At 39.0% G+C, this 23,574-nt stretch overlaps 1 protein-coding gene across 1 annotated transcript in view; it reads left to right on the forward strand.

Moving 5' to 3' along the window:
- Nucleotides 1–23,574, forward strand: part of CRYBG1 (crystallin beta-gamma domain containing 1) — a 224,479-nt gene that overhangs the window by 14,401 nt on the left and 186,504 nt on the right. The gene's annotated exons all lie outside the window — the stretch shown is intronic.

The following is a 23,574-nucleotide window of genomic DNA, read 5'->3' on the forward strand; positions in this document are numbered from 1 at the left end:
AGAGAAATGTGCCTAGGTCATTCTCTTGTTCTTCACGTGAATTGGATTTCAGATCCCCAAAGTATCCTTTTACCTTCCTTGAAAAGGCTTGATTGGTTGATGCCAGTTTTGAAATGTTCTGTCCAGTTCTATGGAAGCAGTGAGACTAGTGAACCTTCAAAGGGACTGTTCTTTTGTGATCGAGACACTGATTTGTTGATGTAGACCACATCTGCCTTAGCTGTTTGGGCAGCTTTAATAACCCTATGAATGACACTTTCTTTTTCTGTACGTATTTTCATATAATGTAGAACTAAAAATGAAATTACAAAGGCAGCAATTTAGATATTTTTTATACCCTGTTTTATTTTTCACTTAGATAAAAGCACATCTTCACGTCATTGAAATATGTAAAACCATTTTCGTAGTCATTCCCGTGTTGCTGGGCATCTAGGTTCTTTCTGGTTTTTCACCATGATTAGCGGTGCGGCAGTGGGCATCTCTGTGAAACGCTGGTCCCTGTGTGCCCTTCCAGCCCACTCCACCCTCCTCTGCTCCTGGGTGCTTATTTACAGACTGTGTGGACCAAGCTCCCCTGCTCTCTGGTTTCTAGTTAGGTTCGGCCAGGGGGAGGCTTTGGAGGAGAGGGCAGGAGCGGGAGGTGGTGCTGGAGGGTGGTGGTCGCTTTGCTACTCTGCTGAAGGCTGCAGCCTCTTCTTTAGCTCGGATCTGCCTGATCCAGAACTCATGCCCTCCCCTTGCCTATCTGTCTGCAAGTAGTCATGATTTCCTGCTGTTGGGAGCCCTGGGCTGCCCCGCTGTTTCTTATTGATTTTTCCTTCACAGGCCCACATCTTGTAAATAGTTCTTTAAACACTTTTCAGTCATCTCTTCTGTGTGTGCCATCTGTTCCCTGCTGGAATCCTGTCTGACATCATCTAAATCTGAGTGATATGTTCTTTTTATTATATTTTTTATTTTTTTAATTGGAGTATAATCACTTTACAATATCAGGTTTTTCTGTATAACACATGAATCAGCTGTAAGTATGCATGTATCCCCTCCCTCCCGAGCCTCCCTCCCACCGCCCCCTCCATCCCACCCCCTAGGTCATCATAGGTGACCCGGCTGAGCGCCCTGTGTTACACAGCAGCTTCCCACCAGCTGTCTGTTTTACACATGGTACTATATGTATGTCAGTGCTACTCTCTGAGTTCATCCCACCTTCTTCTTTTACTTGTTGTGTCCACAAGTCTATTCTCCACGTCTGCATCTTTATTCCTATAAATATTAATAGGTTCATTAGTACCATTTTCTAGATTTCATTTATGAATGTATGAATATATGATATGTGTTTTTCTCTATGCACCCCAGTGTTCATTGCAGCACAGTTTACAATAGTTATGACATGAAAGCAACCTACATGTTCATGGTCAGATGAATAGATAAAGAAGATGTGGTACATATATGCAATGATATATTAGTCATAAAAAGGAATGAAATTGATTCATTTGTAGGGATGTGGATAAACCCAGAGTCTGGTTGGTTTTTTTTAATTATATTTAAGAGTTTTGCACTGAAGAAGGGTAAAAGACCATTCAGAATTGGGTAGGGTAGTTTAGTTAGGTCAGGACCAAGCTGGTGCTAGATTGAATTAAATTACTGTCATAAAGGTATAAACAAACTGCTTTTGGAACAGAAGGGGGCAATAAAGTCTTCCATGCACTGTGTTAAACACCTGTACTTAAAAGATAAGGAGGATGCCTTAGTTGCCAAATGTTTCCAGTTCTTTTCTTGCATTTGAATATTTTTAGTTCAATAGTTTCATTTCTCTTTTCATTCTGGGATTTTGTGGTTCACCCCTTATATATTTCCTCCTGTTCTTGGCAGTTTGAATATTTGTATGCATATGGCCATCTATATCCACTTATATATTCTTTCTCCATCTACGTGTTTCTTATGATCTCTTCCTTATAAAAAGCATTCTCAGAATTTTGTGAGCTGAGTAGATGCCATGCTTTTGGAATTCTTCCTATATGAGTGATAATTTTCTCAGTCTTTAAATAAAAAGCAAAACATGTAGCAAAGATTTAACTTCATTTGTTTTTGCTTCATTTCAAAATCTCTGTGTGTTATTTTCCTGAACAAAGGCCAAAATGTTCAGCAAACTTACCAGGGACTGTTACTACTTCACAAATCTTTTCAGTTGAATGACAATGTCATCCATGGCTAATGGGTCATCACTGACCAGACCCCTGACTGACATGGTGTATTGAGGCTTATCCAAGGACTCATGTAGTTGCTCAAAAGTTTAGTCCCTTTCTAAAAAATAAATCTTATATATATTAGGAAATGTCTCATTGATTCTCAGATATTCAGTCTGTATTTCATGCTCTCAGAAATGTGAATTGCTGTGAATATATTCTACCACAGGTATAGAATAAGGATAATTCACATAAAATTAAATGTATAAAATTCTCACCATTTAGTAATGACCAGTGATGGCAGAAAAGGAAAAAACAAAAAAACCTAGCAATAGAGAAATGAGAGGGCTTTGGTCTTAATCCTCTATTTCTCAGTTACAAATTAGAAAACTTTAGGCAAGCTATCTAAATGCTTTGAACTTCCAGCTACTAACCAATAAAATGGGAATGATACAACCTGCCTAGGTACCCACAACCAGGCTGTTGAGAGACTCCTTGGAAACAGTGTGGGAAAGTGTGGTAAGAACTGTGAAACTTTCAGTAAACTCTGTCATCCCTTGACTCATCCCTTGGTTTTCACCACATCTTTTCTGGAAGCCTTGTAAATTGTTTTTCCTTTTCCTTTGGTCTTTTCAAAAGTGAGTGGACACATGGCAGTCTTCACTTTACCCTCTCTTTTCTCCATCCCCATCTCCTCTGTGTTCATTCCTCCCCATCTCTGGGATTCTGGTCTGAAGCTGGTACAGGGGGCACTCCCATCTGTATCTATCCAGTTCCCTGTGCAAAGTGACGAGGTGCAAGGCGGGGCCCTGTGGATCATGGTGCTTCTGTGCAGGGCCCCCTCCTTCTTGGCGTTCTTCCCGTTTCCCTTCAGACTGTACCACTTCAGGGCCTGTGGGAACTGTGGTAGCCAGATGGACACACCCATATTTCCTCCTCAGCCACTGCCAACCTTTATCTTACAGACGCAGCATATTTCACAGAGGAAGCTCATTTGGGATTCCCAGATAATTCTGAGAAGTAGTTGGGTCTGATTCTCTCCATTTAGCAGATTAAGCAATTGAGGCATGAAGTTGTTTAGTGAAAGTCAGCACTGAATCCCAGGACTCCAGAACTGTAGTCAGTGATCTTTTCACTGTAACTCTACAAATATCCCAGCACAGTAGGTCAGGGAAAAAAATGTTTGTAGCTTTATTGGTTTATTGTGATGTGCTTTCTTTTTCTTCCCTTTGAAAATTTAACATGCTCGAGCTAATGGAATAAAATGATATATAAGTAGAAGAGGAAATTGAAAAATACTTACTTGATTAGTAGAATAATATATTTACATTCTAGTTAAATATTACACTATTATAAATGTTAAATTTTAACATAACTTTTCAAAAATGTATTTAGAAAATAATGGACTTTATGTTAGTACCAAATGGATGGCTGTTGAATTGTCGGTTGACTCTTAACTACTTTATGCTCTTCTGAAAGACAGTTGTCTCTAGGACATTTCACTGTTTGGAGTTTGATAACCAAAGGCGCTGTCCTGACTTGTACAACTTCAGTGAAGCAAAATCTCAGGTGTTACTTCACCAGACACCTTTCCCAGCAGAGCTACTTGTATTCAAGTCTCAGCACACACTTTCCGTTGCATTTTTTTCTCTAAGTGGAAATTTAAGTCTCATTGAACACAATATATTTAGGAAATTCAAATATTTAGCAGTTAAAAATATCTCCATGGTAACTTCTTGGGAAGTTGTTATTCGAAAAAGTCTCTGACTGAATTCTCTAGAGGTTCTGGAGCCCCAGTGCTAAGGCTTGGGCATGGACAGGAACCCAGAGAAGCTACAGTCAACTTCCCTGAACATTGAAGCCTGGTGAAGGATCACAGGGCTGATGGACCAGCCACCTAAATGAGTCTGATGGTTTATTAGTACAGAGAGGAGAATGTGATAAGGTAGTGTAGCTATTTCTGTCACAACCTTTGTATTTTTATACCGATCATGTAGGTGAATTTTTTTAAAAAAAAGATCAATAATGAGTTGGGAAAAGAACCAAAGCAGAAATCTGAAGACTTGGGTCTCTACTTATTGGTCATGTTGGTTCAGTAAAATCATTTGTCTTTTCCTGGGGCTTAGATTCCTCATTTATATTCGGAGGGGTGAATTTGGTCTTTTATAAGGTTTGTTCTTGTCTAAGTCCTCAAATTATATATTTGAGTTTATCATTTTCCAGGAAAGTTGGTCAAGATTTAAGTATAATAAATAGCGGTATCTAGTGCGTACGACATTGGAGAAGGAAATGGCAACCCACTCCAGTGTTCTTGCCTGGAGAATCCCAGGGACAGCGGAGCCTGGTGGGCTGCCGTCTATAGGGTCGCACAGAGTCGGACACGACTGAAGCGACTTAGCAGCAGCAGCAGGGCATACGGAAATGGACTTGGTTCTAATGACAAGTAGTTATTTCTACCCTTTTCAGTGAGAGTGTCCCTTGAAGAAAAGTAGAGAGCCATCAAAGTCAAGAGGTAGGTTGTCAAGGTTATGGTTTCTACACCTCTTCTGAGAAGGAACCTTGTACATCTTGAATATTAGCAAAAGGGAAAAGAAGAAAACTTCAAGAAGAGTTACGTATTTACCTCAGACATATAACATACAGGGTAAATCATATGAATACTGTTTTGAGTAACATCTTAAGATGTATACATCTGTGTATTTATGTTCGATCATCATTTCACTAATGCAGCACCGGATCATAAAATTCAAACTGAGGAATGTACACTCTGAATTGCAGCCTAGAAGCCCTGTATGTGCTTGGTCACTCACTCGTGTCCTACTCTTTGCAACCTCTTGGATTGTAGCCCACCAGGCTCCTCTGTCCATGGGATTCTCCAGGCAAGAATACTGGAGAGGGTGCCATTTCCTTCTCCAGGGGATCTTCCTGACCCAGAGAATGAATCCAAGTCTCCTGCATTGCAGGTAGATTCTTTACGTGCTGAGCCATTGGGGAAGCCCTCAGAAGCCCTTACTAACAACAAAAACTTGGGGGAAAATGTAGAAAATTTATGTCTGACTTCTACATAGTCATAACATCTCTTTTGATTTCATAAAATAGCATACTACTTTATTTACAGGGATGAACTATAGTGTTTTCAGCCCTGAGTTTGTGGCCAAAATATCTAAATTCTGCTCCTGATTCAGCTATTTGCTGATTGTGTTACCTTATGCAAATCATTTCACCTCTTTGGAGCTCAGTTCCCTCAAATGTGAAAAATGAACCAGTGGGACAATGAAGGGATTTTAATTAACTCCTTCCCTATTCTATCTTTCTAGAGCTTCCAGCTTGGTATTGGGGAGGTTGAAGGACATAAACACAAATGTTATCTCCAACATTTACATACCAGTCAATCCCAAATGTTAAAAAACCACATCCAGGGAACACTAGATTGATTGTGGGATGGTTCCTAGAAGACGGTTTTCTTAGAAGCAGACTCTATGACAAGGATTCAAGTACAGAGGGGATTTGGGAGTGAAGAATGAATAGGAAAGAGAAGCCAGCCGGTAACGGGGGAGTGATCACTCTCATGGATGGAGGTTAGTCCCCTTAGGAAATCCTGAATGTCACGATAGAAGTCAGAGCTGCACCATGCACCATCCCTGGGCCAGGGGAACTGGAGTGTTAGAATAGGAGGCTCTGGCAATCCTTGCTTGAGAGCTGCTCCTGCAGGGCACTTTCTGTCTCCGGCAGTGTCAGCTGCTGGGGCCAGAAAGCCCCCTGGTGGTGGAAGTCCAGGCCACCACATCCTGAGGGGGTTACAGTGCCTGCCATTGTCTGGTTAGAGTGGTACAGCCAAACTACTGCCCTCTGGTGCCCCAACTAAAGGTAAAGCAGTTCAGTTGCTCAGTCGTGTCCGACTCTTTGCGACCCCATGAACTGCAGCACACCAGGCCTCCCTGTCCATCACCAACTCCTGGAGTCCACCCAAACCCACATCCATCGAGTCAGTGATGCCATCCAACCATCTCATCCTCTGTCATCCCCTTCTTCTCCTGCCCTCAATCTTGCCCAGCATCAGGGTCTTTTCCAATGAGTCAGCTCTTTTCATCAGGTGGCCAAAGTACTGGAGTTTCAGCTTCAGCATCAGTCCTTCCAATGAACACCCAGGATTGATCTCCTTTAGGATGGACTGGTTGGATCTCCTTGCAGTCCAAGAGACTCTCAAGAGTCTTCTCCAACACCACATTTCAAAAGCATCAATTCTTCAGTGCTCAGCCTTCTTCACAGTCCAACTCTCATATCCATACATGACCACTGGAAAAACCGTAGCCTTGACTAAATGGACCTTTGTTGGCAAAGTAATGTCTCTGCTTTTTAATATGCTGTCTGGGTTGGTCATAACTTTCCTTCCAAGGAGCAAGCGTCTTTTAATTTCATGGTTGCAATCACCATCTGCAGTGATTTTGGAGCCCAGAAAAATAAAGTCAGCCACTGTTTCCACTGTTTCCCCATCTATTTGCCATGAAGTGATGGGACCGGATGCATGATCTTAGTTTTCTGAATGTTGAACTTTTTCACTCTCCTCTTTCAGGTAGATAGGAATTCACTTTAAAAAATTTAATTTATTCATTTTAATTGGAGACTAATTACTTTACAATATTGTGGTGGTTTCCAGCATCCACTTTTAGGAGGATGCACCCCTCGGGGACACTGCAGCAGTTCACCAGGAAGTGATCGGCAGCCCTCCTCCGCTGCAGAGACTTCCTGTCTACCTCTAAACACAATGGCATGTAGCAGCCAGGGAGGGGCGGGCTCCTGAGTGCCTATTAATCTTAACCGTGAATCTGGGAGGCAGGCCGCAGACATTGCAAAAAGACATGTTGACAGTACACATGCCATCAGCTTAGTCAAAATCATAGAGCCTAATTGCTGGCTGGCGACACCTGGGACACTTTGAAGGGAGTAGCATTCCCCGAGAGCTTTGTGATGCAAAGGGTGAAACTTCACAAGGAATATGTTTTTATTTTGTAGAAGCTATCTTTTTGATAGAGAAAACACATTCTTTGAGGTGTTACTAAAGCATGTTAGGAGATAACAGAATTTTTTCCTATCAGGTTCATTGGAGAGTCAAGCCAGCTGTCAGCAGTATCCCTGACTGATCTCGAAACTTCTGGAATTTAAAATAGAATGTCTGGCATAAACATTAAATTCTTGTTCTTTCAGCATCACCCAGTTTTATGAGAACTCTATTGCTTTCTAGGTGAAGTTGGCTTTTAAAAATCAATCTTTCTACATAAATGCTATTTGTTGTTGCTCAGTTGCTCAGTTCAGTTCAGTTGCTCAATCATGTCCGACTCTTTGTGACCTCATGAACCACAGCACGCCAGGCCTCCTTGTCCATCACCAACTCCCGGAGTTTACCCAAACCCACGTCATTGAATCGGTGATGCCATCCAACCATCTCATCCTCTGTCGTCCCCTTCTCCTCCTGCCCTCAATCTTGCCCAGCATCAGGGTCTTTTCAAATGAGCCAGCTCTTCACATCAGGTGGCTGAAGTATTGGAGTTTCAACTTCAACATCAGTCCTTCCAATGAACACCCAGGACTGGTTGGATCTCCTTGCAGTCCAAGGGACTCTCAAGAGTCTTCTCCAACACCACAGTTCAAAAGCATCAATTCTTTAGCGCTCAGCTTTCTTTATAGTCCCTCTCACATCCTTACATGACTACTGGAAAAACCATAGCCTTGACTAGATGGACCTTTGTTGGCAAAGTAATGTCACTGTTTTTTAATATGCTGTCTACGTTGGTCATAACTTTTCTCCCAAGGAGTAAGCGTCTTTTAATTTCATGGCTGGATTCACCATCTGCAGTGATCATGGAGCCAAAAAAAATAAAGTCAGCCACTGTTTCCCCATCTATTTGCCATGAAGTGACGGGGCCAGATGCCATGATCTTAGTTTTCTGAATGTTGAGCTTTAAGCCAACTTTTTCACTCTCCTCTTTCACTTTCATCAAAAGGTTCTTTAGTTCTTCTTCACTTTCTGCCATAAGGGTGGTGTCATCTGCATATCTGAGGTTATTGATATTTTTCCCGGCAATCTTGATTCCAGCTTGTGCTTCTTCCAACCTAGCGTTTCTCATGATGTACTCTGCATAGAAGTTAAATAAGCAGGGTGACAATATACAGCCTTGACATACTCCTTTCCCTATTTCGAACCAGTTTGTTGTTCCATGTCCAGTTCTAACTGTTGCTTCCTGACCTGCAATGCAGGTTTCTGAAGAGGCAGGTCAGGTGGTCTGGTATTCCCATCTCTTTCAGAATTTTCCACAGAGTATTGTGATCAACACAGTCAAAGGCTTTTGCATAGTCAATAAAGCAGAAATAGATGTTTTTCTGGAACTCTTTTGCTTTTTCAATGATCCAGCTCAGTTGTATCCAATTCTTTGCAACCCCATGGACTGCAACATGCCAAGCTTCCCTGTCCTTCATCATCTCCCAGAGTTTGTTCAAACTCAATGTCCATCGAGTCGGTGATGCCATCCAACCATCTCATCCTCTGTCATTCCCTTCTCTTCCTGCCTTCTAGCTTTCCCAGCATCAGGGTCTTTTCCAATGAGTCAGCTCTTCGCATCAGGTGGCCAAAGTATTGGAGTTTCAGCTTCAGCATTATTCCTTCCTATGAATATTCAGGGCTGATTTCCTTTAGAATTGTCTGGTTTGATCTTCTTGCAGTTTAAGGGACTCTCAAGAGTCATCTCCAGCACTACAGTTCAAAGGCATCAATTCTTTGGCACTCAGCCTTCTTTATTGTCCAGCTCTAACATCCATACATGACTACTGGAGAAACCAAAGCTTTGACTATATGGATCTTTGTTGACAAAGTGATGTCTGCTTTTTAATACGATGTCTATGTTTATCATAACTTTTCTTCCAAGTACCAAGTGTCTTTTATTTTTAATTTTTTTTCCAAGTACCAAGTGTCTTTTAATTTCATGGCTTCAGTCACCATCTGCAGTGATTTTGGATCCCAAGAAAATAGTCTGTCACTGTTTCCATTGTTTCCCCATCTATTTGCCATGAAGTGATAGGACCAGATGCCATGATCTTAGTTTTCTGAATGTTGAGTTTTAAGCCAACTTTTTCACTTCATCAAGAGGCTCTTTAGCTCCGTCTTTGCTTTCTGCCATTAGGGTGGTGTCATCTGCATATCTGAGGTTATTGATATTTCTCCTGGCAATGTTGATTCCAGCTTGAGCTTCATCCAGCCTGGCATTTCGCATAATGTACTCAAGCAGAGTGACAGCCTTGACATACTCCTTTCCCAATTTTGAACCAGTCCTTTGTTCCATGTCCAGTTCTAACTGTTGTTTCTTGACCCACATACAGATTTCTCAGGAGGCAGGTAATGTGGTCTGGTATTCCAGTCTCTAAGAATTTTCCACAGTTTGTTGTAACCTACACAGTCAAATGCTTTAGACAATGAAGCAGAAGTAGATGTTTTTCTGGCATTCTGTTGCTTTTCCTATGATCCAGCAGATGTTGGCAATTTTATCTCTGGTTCCTCTGCCTTTTCAATAAATCCAGGTTTTACATCTGGAAGTTCTCGGACCACATACTGCAAAGCCTAGCTTGAAGGATCTTGAGCATTACTTTGCTAGCATGTGAAATGAGTGTAATTATACGATAGCTTGAACACTTTTCAGCATTGCCCTTCTTTGGGATTGGAATGAAAACTGACCTTTTACAGTCCTGTGGCCAGTGCTTATACAGTGGAAAAACATGTGTTAGAAATATGGCTATATTTCTGTTAGGAATGTAACTTTGTTTCATATTTTGTGATAATTAAAACTAAATATTTAGCCCAGAATTAAAAGCTAAGTGTTTAAAAATGGTTTCTGTACTACCGGTGTGCAGAAGCTAGCAGAAGGCCTTGGATAATCTGTTTACTTATTATTTTTTAAAAAGGTGTTATTAACAGTAATATGCCCTAGTGAATAATTGTCCTTGATTTAGTCACATTGTGAAAGAAAATGATAATGAAGCCATCGTGACTATATGGCTATTAGGTAATCTGCTCACTACAAGGTTATTATTACTTTTAAAATTTCTTTTTGGCTGCACTGGGTTTTTGTTGTTGCATGCAAGCCTTCTCTAGTTTTGAGCGGGGGCCACTCTCTAGTTGCAGTGTGTGGGGCTTCTTATCGTGGTGGCTTCTCTTGCTGTGCAGCAGGGGCTCTGGGCACATGGGCCTTGTTGCCCCACAGCATGTGAAACCTTTCCAGGCCAGAGCTTGAAGCTGTGTCCCCAGCATTGGCAGGTGGATTCTTAACCACTGGACTACCAGGGAAGTCCATTACGAGATTACTGATACCCAGGTAGGACTAATGGGAAATTCCTGTGATCATTTTCTTATGTCTCCAAGTCCATGAAAGGCCGACAAGAAATCAAGAGGGCAGATGGACTCTTGAGGTAGGATTTCTTTGGGGAAAGGATGCTGAAAAGTCAACTTGAACTAATTGTGAACCAGAATATTACAGATTTTTGAAAAGTATGTGAGGAGGTCTTCTCTAGAGTTTCTGAAAATGTGTTGCTTAGATTTCCAAATCAGAATCACCTGGAGAGAAAAATGATTCCTGTCCCCACCTTCAAGAATTAAAATGTGGTAGCTTTCGAGTAGGGCCTAGGAATCTGCTTCCCTAGTGGTTCAGTTGGTAAAGAATCTGCCTGCAATGTAGGAGACTCAGGTTTGATCCCTGGATTGGGAAGATCCCCTGGAGAAGGGAATGGCAACCCACTCCAGTATTCTTGCCTGGAGAATCCCATGGACAGAGGAGCCTGGCAGGCTACAGTCTATGCAGTCGCAAAGAGTCAGACACAACTGAGCAACTAAACCTGTATATCTACCTAGGAATCTGAATTTTAACCCACCTGTCATTAATATTTGAGAACCATAGATCTAGCCCAAGGAGAACTAGGATATAAAAATCTCAAAAAGGTCTTCCCAAGGGCACCCAGCTGCCTGGGGCCAAACCCAGGTCTCTTGAGTTTAAAGTTCATTACTTTATGCTTATAATTTTTATAAATATTTGAGTGCTTCCCAGGTGATGCAGTGGTAAAGAATTAGCCTGCCTATGCAAGAGACTCAGGAGGCCCGGATTCAATCTCCAGTTCAGGAGCATCCCCTGGAGAAGGAAATCACAACCCACTCCAGTATTCTTGCCTGGAAAATACATGGACAGAGGAGTCTGGTGGGCTACAATCCATGGGGTCACAAGAGTTGGACATGACTTAGCAACTAAACAACAAAAATCATTGACTACAGAACCAAATATAGCAGATGTGTAAAGTCTCGATCCTTTTACATATATATAAATATGTAAATGAAATTTAGGCAAACAAGAATAGTAGGAACAGTTTTGGAAGGCTGGACTTTAGGTCCTAAAAAATGCAAAGCACAACAGATGAAAAATTCTGGTATGAATGGATTTCTAACAAGACTCTCTGATATGTATCATATGGTTTGTCACACATATTTTTCCTCTGATCAGTTCTTCATTTCCACATCTATTGTTCACATCTGTCAGGTTTACCACAGATAACTTCCTCCTGCAGTTTTTGATAATCAGTCTTCTATGTGTTCCAATGAATAAAGTGCTCTGAGCCGGGTGGTTGATGATTGTCTGGACTGGCAAGCTTGTGAGATTAGTACTTGGAGTTAGGGAAGCTATAATTGTGGTTCTTCTCCCTGTGTGTGACCAGTCAGCTTTGCTCTAAGAAAAAAAGTGCTTCCTTGCTCATAAATTGCATTTGTCACAAGGCAAGTAGTCTTTCGTGGGAAACCCCATGGACAGAGGAGCCTGGTGGGCTACAGTCCATGGGGTCACAAAAGAGTCGGACACGACTTAGCAGCTAAACAGCAGCAGCAACAAAGTCTTTCTGCAGATGTGCAAGGCTGGCCATGCAGCACCAGGTGAGGGCAAGTGTGCGGCTCCACTCAGCACATCACCCCTGGGAGGAGGCAACTTGCAGGGCGCTGCCCGTTGATGGCGGGTGTTTAGTGCCCCCTTTATTTAGGATGGGAAATAACATGAGTTTAAACAAGGCTACAGAGAATCTTTGTGACCCTCTGGCCCTACAGGAGCTTCTCAGGCACCTGGGCCCTGTTCTTCAAAGGAGACAGAACTGAGACAGGTTGATTTGGAACCAGATTTGATTCTGACATTGATTAAAAGCAAAAATAGCGTTTGGAGACAATTGCTCTGTCTCCTCTCTTCCCCTTCCTTCTTGTTCTTGTAACTGAATCTTAATCCAAGAAGGATTTCAAGGATTTAAAGAGGCATGAAATATTACAAGGTAGCATGATTTACAAATACAGTAAAACAAAGAAAAAACAAAAGTGGGACCCAGGTTAATAAGAAATAAGACTAAATTTTTTGATCATAATGACCCACCCACTAGTATGACTGGGCTTCAGATTTGGCACTGAGTTTTCTAATACTCCCAGTAAAATAAGAAACGGTCTAAGTTACACAGTTCAGTCCTTAATTTAGATGCAGACCCATAAGGAGAATTGTAACGCTTCCTTTTACTCAGAGCAGATTCTCTCTGGGGCATTCTTATAAAAGAGAATTCTATAATCTAAGGAACAATGTTATTGACAGTTTCTTAAAATAGATTGTCTCTTAAAGCCCCTAGTTTGATTTGGAATATAGTTTAGTTAAGGTAGTTTTGCAGGAGGCCAATACAAAGCAATCTAGAAAACTGGCACATCAATAAAATGGCAGTATGAAGTTGTAGGGATTTTTAAAATGTGTTGAATTATCAGAATTTTCACACACAGCAAGATTAATTATAACTGGAGTTGCAACATGCTTTGAATTCCAATTGGAAAGAAGCATCTTTATATAAGAGGTGAGGAAAGAAAAAAATGGCCAAGGAATATAAGCTGGTAACCTGCCTTTCATACGCAGGAGAGATGGAAGTCTCCAAGTTTCCACTTCCCTCACTGGGCATGGAGCATGATGCCACTGTCCCTTCCTCTAAACTCATAGCCGACCCTCTCTCTTCCCCGCTGCCCAGTAGTCTTATTACCGGCACTCTCTTCTACTCTGATGAGATCCTTGTTTGGATGATAAGTTATAAGGTTACCCCACCAAATCTGAGGCCCATCTCCTGCCTAGACTGCTTTTTTCTAAGTTCAAACTTAAGCTTCGGGAGACTGGTGAATTACATGTACTTCTTTTCTATATGTGTTGAAAAACTTCCCTGAAAGTCTGAAAATCACTTTATGGATAATTTTGCTACCTAGATCTTTGTACTTCCAAATGTTCTGGGGGTCCTGAACTATCTTGGGGCTAATGTACTTAAATGCAAAAAAGGGAGGGGAGATTTGATCCCCTTTTCCACCCTGTCCCTTCCCTCTATCCCAGCTTGGACCTAAATATTCTTCATAAATTGTTGGCCATTGTTTCTTCATTCTAGCTCTATTATTAGTGATTTCAGAGCAAATTCTCTTTATGGTTTAAAAATATCTTGAATATTAATTTTATCTGTATTAAGACATTTCATTTTCAGCAGAAGACTCATAAAGCAGAATACACTTTGGTTCTAGAGTAGAGTAGTATTTTCTGGTATCAGCCATCAGTGTGCAGAGAAAAATGCTATCTGAAATATGGCCTTGTGAATTACGCTTTTCACTTTATAGGTTCATATTGGCAAGTTTATTTCTCAAGTCGTTTCTTTCTTTGTACTTTCCTAATAATCAGAGTAAGATGCCACCATATAAGAAACAGTATTTGGGTTGTAGCCATCTTATAAAAACCCTAGCTTTATACCATAGAAGTGGCTATCTAAGAGAAAAATCAATGTCTTTTATACAGTTTTATCCATTTTTAAATAAAATAGATTTCTTTACTGTGACAGCTAGGAATGTTTAGTACTTCTAAACTTAAAAAAAAAAGTGATACCTAAGCATAAAAATAAGCATTGGCATGCAGTTGGTACCAGTTTCGCCAATTTCTAAATTGCCCAGAGTGTACTTTATATTTTTGCTCATCTATTTACCCTTAGTTCAGTACTGAAGTTGCACCTCAAATTAAAATTCTTTTCCCCAAATATTCCTTCATAGTTTTATCTGTCACTTTCATAATTAAAAAAATCTTTCATATTATAGATTAAAAATTACCTTTTGTTGATGTATAATTTGTATTTATTTGATTACTAGGGAAGTAGAAATCACTTTATGTGCCTGTTGGCTATTTATTTGTATTTCTTCTTTTGTGGAATATCCTTTGCCAATTTTAATACTGGATTGTCTGTATTTTCTAGTTTAGGAGTAAAATTAGAGTGGACAGAGGGCTTTTATTGGCAATATGCTTTTTCTTTACCTGGTGAATGGAACCACTTTTCTTTTTCAAAGTGAAAGTAAAGTCGCTCAGTCGTGTCCGACTCTGCCTCCCCATGGACTGTAGCCTACCAGGCTTCTCCATCCACGGGATTTTTCAAGGCAAGAGTACTGGAGTGGGTTGCCCTTTCCTTCTCCAGGGGATCTTCCCGACCCAGGGATCCAACCCCGGTCTCCCGCATTGCAGGCAGACGCTTTTACCCTCTGAGCCACCAGAGAGGCTTCAAGTCTATATGTCCAATTAAAATATTTTTATGAACCTTAGTAGTGTACCAAATTTTGCCAAAATTAACTTCCTCTAAAATAGGCTATGAAATAAATGAATCAATTGCTTCAAAGTTTAATGCATTCTGGTAAGACAGAGATCACATTTTTTTTTTTTTTTTTTTTTAGTTTCTCTCCTGGAGTGCTCGCTTCGGCAGCACAGATACTAAAATTAGTTTCTTGCCTGGAGAATCCCAGGGATGAGGGAGCCGGGTGGGCTGCCGTCTATGGGGTTGCACAGAGTCGGACACGACTGAAGTGACTTAGCAGCAGCAGCAAATTGTATTTTAGAAAAATTATTTACCTCTGTTATATGCTTTAAGTGTGTTTTCTTTCTTGAATAGGAATTTGAAGTAATTTATACATGTGTTAGCTGGATTTTTTGTGTGTGAGAGAGATGGTTGAGTCCTTTTTGACATTTATTTTTATGAATTATATATGTATTATACATATGGGCATATTTTATCACTTTAGTTTTTGCTTGATGAGAGGTAGGTTTCTGTTGTATTTTTATTTGGGTTTTTTTTTTCAGCTGCCATAATTTGTCATTAACATGGAAATTGACTTTATTTCATAATTACTATTAAAATAATTTGGGGCTTCCCTGGTGGCTCAGTGGTAAAGCATCCACTTCCAATGCAGGAGACGTGGGTTCAATCTCTGGGTCGGGAAGACCCCTGGAGGAGGAAATGCAACTCACTCCAGTATTCTTGCCTGTATAATCCCATGGACAGAGGAGCCTGGAAGGTTACAGTCCATGGGCTCGCAAATAGTTGAACACGACTGAGCACGCACCACTACCACACACCACCACATTAAAATAATTTAAGTGCTCACTCTTTTGCCAAAGTAAGTTATTTTTTATGTCTGTGATTTTAATTAAAAATAATCTCTATATCAAGGTAAATAGTTTAATTTTATCCCTGAAGTCTGTTACTGTTCAAGAACAAATAACATAAATATGAATCATTTGTAAGATGGACCTATAAAGAAAGCTGTACTCTGATCAGAACTACCAATGAACAAATATTCTACTGTTCAGAGATGCTGGATTTTCAGGGCTTGGTAACAAATCAGAGAATATTATTATAGAAATTACCACAGGTTCTATGGTGCTTCCTTGTTAAATCACAGTGTCTGAAGTAGTGGCATGTTGTAAGAGTTCTCATCTGCTTTCTTGCCCTCTCCTCTCCCTTTTTATCCTCTCTTTCTTCACTTTCTTTTTCTCTTCTTTCATTTCTAAATGTGGTATAGCTTACAGAGAGCCAAGTAGCCAACTATTAAGTACAACTATTACTTATTACTAGTGCAGCTGGTTTATTTTTTATGTATTTATGCACCCATGTAATCACAACTCAGATGAAAATAAAGAACAATGCGAACACCCAGAAGGCTTTCTTGTGCAATGCCCACGTCCTCCCCCAATCCCCAATGTGAAAATAACTGCTATTCTGACTGCTGTTCACCATGAATGAATTTTAATGTTTTTATGTTCACATCATTGGGATCATATGGCATGTGTCTAGTTTTCACTCAATATTACATCTATAAGAATTGTCCATACTTTGCGTAGCAATAGTTGTATAACATTCTATTATATGACTATGTCACAGTTTATTTTATATCTTCTATCATCATGGGACCTTTGGGTTGTTTCTGGCTTTTCACTTTTATGAATAAAGCTCTATGGACATTCTTGTATGTGTCTTTTGACGAACATAAATATGTACTCATTTCTGTCTGGTGTACTCAAAATTCAAATTGCTGGGACATAAGGCAAATATATGCTTAGTTGAATAGATGTTTCCAAACTATTTTCCAAAATGATTGTACAAATCTACTTTCCCAGTAGTAGTGAATTAGAGTTCTGGTTGCTTGTTAGCCCATTTGCTCTTTTCATTTTGATCATTCTGATGTGCACTGGTGGTTGATAGTATATCTCACTGTGATTTTATCTTTTTTCCTTGGTGACTAATGATGTTGAGCGCCTTTTCATAAAATTATTGGCCATTTGATATCCTTATTTTATGATGTGACTATTTAAATATTTTACCTACTTTAGAAAATTTGTTACTTTAGAAAAATTTTTTAAAAATTATTTATATGCATTCTTTTATATCTTTCACATATGCCAAGAATATGTATATAAATACAAATATATTCATTTATCAATTTTTTTCTTTCATAGTTCTTTTATGTTTGCTCTTTGGAAATCTTTGCCTACCATATAATAGACATGTAGTGAATATTTAATAGATGAATGAACTGTGGGGACAAGTAGTATTTTCTGCATTTTATAAGTAGTCTCACAGTGCCAGTTACTTCTATTTGAGGTGGTCTATCTATATTATTGATGTTTTATCTTCAGTCTTATTTCATAGAAATAAACTAAGTTTTGTAATACACTGATTGCTGTTTCCCTCACTCTCTGCCACTGCCGTATGAGAATGTCTCCTGCCTTCATCAGAAGGTTGAGAAACACCTGTTGAGGACAGCTGACAAGTCTGGGTGAGGTGCTGTGTGTGTGTTGCAGAAGGTAGGCAAATATTGCTTTGTTTGCTCCTGATGAATCACCCAAGATTGCATGGCTCTGGTTGAGCAGCCAGTGCCCTCCACATGTACACACTCCATACTTAGACGCTGTCTGCAGCTGTCCTATTTCTTCTCTTTTTTGTCCACTCTTCCTAGCATCTTGTTAGGAACTTGTACACTTTACACACATCGGCTTCCCTGACAGCATATTTTTTGGGCATCTCTGAACCGTGCTAATAAGTGTCTCTAGCTGAGTGCCGAAGAATTGATGCTTCTGAAGTGTGGTGTTGGAGAAGACTCTTGAGAGTCGCTTGGACTGCAAAGAGATCCAACCAGTCCATCCTAAAGGAGATCAGTCCTGGGTGTTCATTGGAAGGACTGATGCTGAAGCTGAAACTCCAATACTTTGGCCACCTCATGCGAAGAGTTGACTCATTGGAAAAGACCCTGATGCTGGGAGGGATTGCGGGCAGGAGGAGAAGGGGACGACAGAGGATGAGATGGCTGGATGGCATCACTGACTTGATGGACATGAGTTTGAGTAAACTCTGGGAGTTGGTGATGGACAAGGAGGCCTGGCGTGCTGCGATTCATGGGGTCGCAAAGAGTCGGACACGACTGAGCAAATGAACTGAACTGAACATTGTTTATCTCTCTCTTTGTCCTCTTTACCCCATGTTTTCCGAATGTTCTGTGTCTTCTATCTTCTTCCAAGTGCCACACAGCATCTTGCACACATGGGTGTTTGCTACTCACTCATTGCTCATTAAATAGTTATCATTTCTGCATCATGTCTTTTCAGTTTATCACAGATAATTAAGAATGTGTTGGTCAAGACTTTTGTTTCCTTCAAACCTCCAAGCTTCTATTATGCTCTGATAAGATTATCTTAAAGTTATTATTAAGGGATTGTTTTAAGTGACCAAATTCTGCAAAAGCTGAGCATTAGAACACCACGATTTTCACTCCTGGCATTGGTAAGCACCCTATCTGGTAAAGAAGAAATAATATTCATTATTTCCCAACTACAAGTTTGTTTTCTAAAGGAGAGCAGTTTCTAAACAAGTAAGTTGAGTTTGTTTAATAATAGTGCATTCAAGTTAAATGAACCATGTAATTTCTGCTTATGAATGTTAAGTTAAAAAGCAAACATTATTTTGAAGAAACTTGACAAGCTTAATCTTTCAAAGAAGAAGAAAAAAAGTATTTATTTGGTAGTGCAATGCCTTAGGGAGGTTATAGCAATAGTGTGTTAAATGTACACAGCAGGAATTAATAGTAATCATATTTTAAAGTGCTCTTTCTAAACATACTAAGACTTCATAGGAAAAGTGCAGAGGCACTGAGATCTTAAGTATAGCTCAGTATATACCTGATGATTTGTAAAGGACAATTCGAAGGAAAAGGAATCACCTATATCTACTTCTGAAAAGTGGAAACCTATAAACTGTATTTCCCTGAGTTACTCTTTCTAAGATATTAAAATAAAATATTATGTGTTATTATTATATCATAATTTTTATATCATATTTTTTTAAGAGTGCTTTAAATATTAAATCACCTTTGAAATTATGGGTATACTGTGGAGTTCCAAAGAGTGCTAATACTCATCTATTTGTTGTAGTTCAATTGCTTAATCATCTCCAACTCTTTGCAACCCCATGGAGTACAGCATGCCAGGCTTCCCTGTCCTTTACTATCTCCCGGAGTTTGCTCAAACTCATGTCCATTGAGTCAATGATGCCATCCCACCATCTCATCCTCTGTTGCCCCTTCTCCTCCTGCCTTCAATCTTTCCCAGCATCAGGGTCTTTTCCAGTGTGTTGGCTCTTCCCATCACGTGACCACAGTATTGGAGCTTCAGCATCAGTTCTTCCAATGAATATTCAGGGTTGATTTCCTTTAGAATTACCTGGTTTGATGTCCTTGCAGTCCAAGAGACTCTCAGGGGTGTTTTCCAGCACCACATTTTGAAAGCATCAATTCTTCAGCACTAGGCCTTCTTTATGGTCCAGCTCTCACATCCGTACATGACTATTGGAAAAGCCATAGCTTTGTCCTCTTTAAAAATTGTTTTTGTTTTGGGGGAATTCTTGGTGGTCCATTGGTTGAGAGTCCACCTTCCAATGCAGGGAACGCAAGTTCAATCCCTGGTCAGGGAACTGAGATCCCGCATACTACAGGGTGACTAGGCTTGCATGCCTCAACTAAGACCCAATGCAGCCAAATAAATAACTACTAAATTTTTTTTTTCATTTTGAATTGTTCAATATGTTTTCATGCGCAAAATCTTTTTTTTTTTTTTACAAATTTTATAACTGTTAGCAATTTGTTTTATCTGTCTCTTTTTTTTTTTAAAGAAAAAATATTGCCAATGTATTTTAAGGCTATTGCACATTCATTCCATTTTCTTCCCTTTTAGTTGTTATTTTAAACTGAAATTGGTGTGTATGCTTCCCACACATGCTTGTGTATGTGCCCATAGGTGATATATATTATTGTTTTTTAAAAATTTTAAATTTATATGAATCGTATAGTATTTCTTTTACCTATCCTTTTATGATCTGCTTTTTCAAATACTTCATCATTATGTTTTTTGAGATTTATCTATGATGGTATAAGTAGATTTAGTACTTTTTAACTGCTATAGAAATGTACGTTTTTTTGCAATACTATATTTATATCAAATCTCTTCTGATGGATATATAGGTTTTTCTGCTATTTGTAATTTTTTACCATGTGAAAACACCACCCTGTTTGAGTGTAAACACTGAATAAGCTACCAGTTCAGAGGGGAACAAAGAGCACAGACAGTTCTTTCATATTTAAACATCAAATAATTATAGTATTAGCATCTGTGTATGACTTCACCAACCTCTAGCAATGAAGAGTTCTACCACTCTTGCCAGAATATATAATTTTGTTTCTGACATTTCAAGAAAGAGCATTTTTCCTCATTGACAGCTTTAGCACCAGACACAGAAAAACCAGCACCTAAAATCTCTGGCATGCCATTCATAGCATGGGTCAGTGGAAAGGCCAAGTCTAATGATATTTGCTTTTGACCAAATATGCAAACAATGTGGCAGTGTGCATCCTTTTTTATAGCAGATGTATAAAAGTTTCTCTAATGTTAAACTTTACTAGAAAGTAAGAAATTTTTTTCCAATGTGGATTTATCCAAGTGAGTGAGTTCCCATTTCCCACATCCTCACCAAGATTTGATATTATTCAACTATTAAATTTTTGCTAATCTGACAGGTATAAAATGGTATTTGAGTGCAGTTGTTAAATTTTAAGAAAATTTTAATTTGGAAATATTTTCAAACTTAGTACAAACATTTTCAAAATAGGACAAAGAACTGTCATATACTCTTTATCTAGATTCACTAATTGTTAAAACATTTTGCCTGGTTTGCTCTATCATTCTCTCTATATATGCATATTTTCTGAGTCATTTCAGATTGAACTGTTTGCATTATGTCCCCTTACACCTAAATCTTTTAATGTATGTTTCCTAAGAATAAGAATCTCTCATCTTATCCCAGTATAATAATTAGCTTAAAAAAATTAACCTAACATGTAATACTTAAAGCTACCACTCACAATTTTTCCATTGACTAATAATGCCCGTTATAGAAATTTTCTCCTTCGTTCAGAATCAGGTATATTATGTGATTGTCACAAGTCTTTGACCTTTAATCTGGATCAGATCTTCAGCCTTTCTTTACTATGAAGAATATAGAATACAAGAATGTAAGAATACAGTCTTCATGTGTTAGTAGAATGTTCTTTGAGTTTTAATGTAGTTTAATCTGTATTTTCCTGTTGAAATTTTTAATATGTGTATTGGTTGTTTAATTTTCTGTGAATTAATGCATGTATTTTTTTGTCCATTTTTCTATTGAGTCATCCTTGAGTTCTTTTCTATATTCTGGATACTAATCCTTTGCTTGTTATATGTATTGTGAACAACTGCTCTCAATTTTGTGGTTATTTTGTGCCATTTTTGTTGTTATTGTTTAATGGTTCCTTGTGTAATATAGAAGTTAAAAAAAATTAATGTAATAAAATTTATCAGTATTTCCCATAAAATTTCTTTTTAGTCTTCCTCAAAATTTCCTTGGCTATTTTTGCCCTTTTGCTCTTCCATTATAAAATCAGTATCAGTTTGGTAAGGCTGTTGTAAAGATCTAGTGGCATTTCTCTTAGAAAAATAGTGGGTTTATAGGATAATTGGAAGGAAAATTTGACATCCTTGTGAAATATTCTTATCCATAATTATATCTCTTGAATTTTACCTTTATTCATGTCCTTTAGGAAAGATTATAATTTATTCTTGAAGGCCTTGACTGTCTTTTGAATGCCTAGATTACTGTAGTTGTTGTTGTAGACAGAATTTAAACAATCTTTTTACATTTTCTAATTGTAGTTTTTGGTATATAGAAACTAACTGATTTTTATACAAAGATCTTAAATGTAACAACCTTGATAAGCTCTCTTTTTACTTTTAATAGTTTGTAGATTACCTTGGATTTTCTTACAATCATTTAATCTATGAATAAAAACAATTTTGTTTATTTTTTTCTAATCTTTATACGTATTTCTTTTTCTCATCTTTTGCACTGACTAGAAATTCCAGGTCAGTGATGAATAGATATGGTGACTGGAGCATCATTGTCTTAATCTTGGCTTTAAAGAGACTATTTCTAACATTTCCCTATTGTGTGATGCTTGTTGTTCAGTTGCTCAGTCATGTCTGACTCTTTGTGACCCCACGGACTGCAGCACACCAGGCTTCCCTGTCCTTCACTATCTTCCAGAATTTGCTCAAACTCATGTTCATTGAATAGGTGATGCCATCCAACCATCTCATCCTCTGTCGTCCCCGTCTTCTCCTGCCTTCAATCTTCCCCAGCATCAGGGTCTTTTCCAATGAGTTGGCTCTTTGCATCATGTGGCCAAAGTATTGGAGCTTCAACTTCAGCATCAGTCCTCCCAATGACTATTCAGGATCGATTTCCTTCAGGATGGACTGGTTGGATCTCCTTGCAGCCCAAGGGACTCTCAAGAGTCTTCTCCAACACCACAGTTCGAAAGCATCAGTTCTCTGATACTCAGCCTTCTTTATGGTTCAGCTCTCACATTCATACATGACTACTGGAAAAAACCATAGCTTTGACTATATGGACATTTGTCAGCAAAGTGATGTCTCTGCTTTTTAATGTGATGTCTATGTTTGTCATAGCTTTTCTTCCAAGGACCAAATGTCTTTTAATTTCATGGCTGCAGTCACAGTACACAGTAATTTTGGAGCCCAAAAATAGGCTCTGTCACTGTTTCTATTTCTTCCCCATCATTTGCCATGAAGTGTTGGGGCTGGATGCCATGATTTTTGTTTTTTGAATGTTGAGTTTTAAGCCAACTTTTTCACTCTCCTCTTTCACCTTCATCAAGAGGCTCTTTAGTTCCCCTTCACTTTCTACCATTCAGGTGGTGTCATCTGCATATCTGAGATTACTGATATTTCTCCCAGCAATCTTGATTCCAACTTGAGCTTCATTTAGCCTGGCATTTCGCATGATGTTCTCTGCATAGAAGTTAAATAAGCAGGGTGACTATATACAGCTTTGATGGACTCCTTTCTCACTTTTGAGCCAGTCCATTGTCCCATGTCCAGTTCTAACTGTTGCTTCTTGACCTGCGTACAGGTTTCTCAGAAGGCAGGTATTGTGGTCTGGTATTCCCATCTGTTTAAGAATTTTCCATAGTTTGTTGTGATTCACACAGTCAAAGCTTTAGCGTAGTGAGTGAAGCAGAAGCAGATGTTTTTCTGGAATTCTCTTGCTTTTTCTATGATCCAGTGGATATTGGCAATTTGATCTCTTAGTTCCTCTGCCTTTTCTTTTAAAGGATTCTTAACCACAGTAGTAGATACAATGGACATCTGAGTTAAATTCACCCATTCTCGTCCATTTTAGCTCACTGATTCCTAAAATGTCAATGTTCTTTCTTACCATTTCCTGTTTGACCACTTCCAATTTACCTTGATTCATGAATCTAAGATTCCAGGTTCTTATTCAATATTGTTCTTTGCAGCGTCAAACTTTACTTTCATCACCAGACACATACACAACAGGGCATCATTTTCACTTTGGTGATGCTTGCTCGATGCTTTTTGTAGAAATCATTCGTCAGAAAACTCCA

The sequence above is a fragment of the Cervus canadensis genome, chromosome 20, assembly GCF_019320065.1.
Source record: "Cervus canadensis isolate Bull #8, Minnesota chromosome 20, ASM1932006v1, whole genome shotgun sequence".
NCBI lineage: Eukaryota > Metazoa > Chordata > Mammalia > Artiodactyla > Cervidae > Cervus > Cervus canadensis.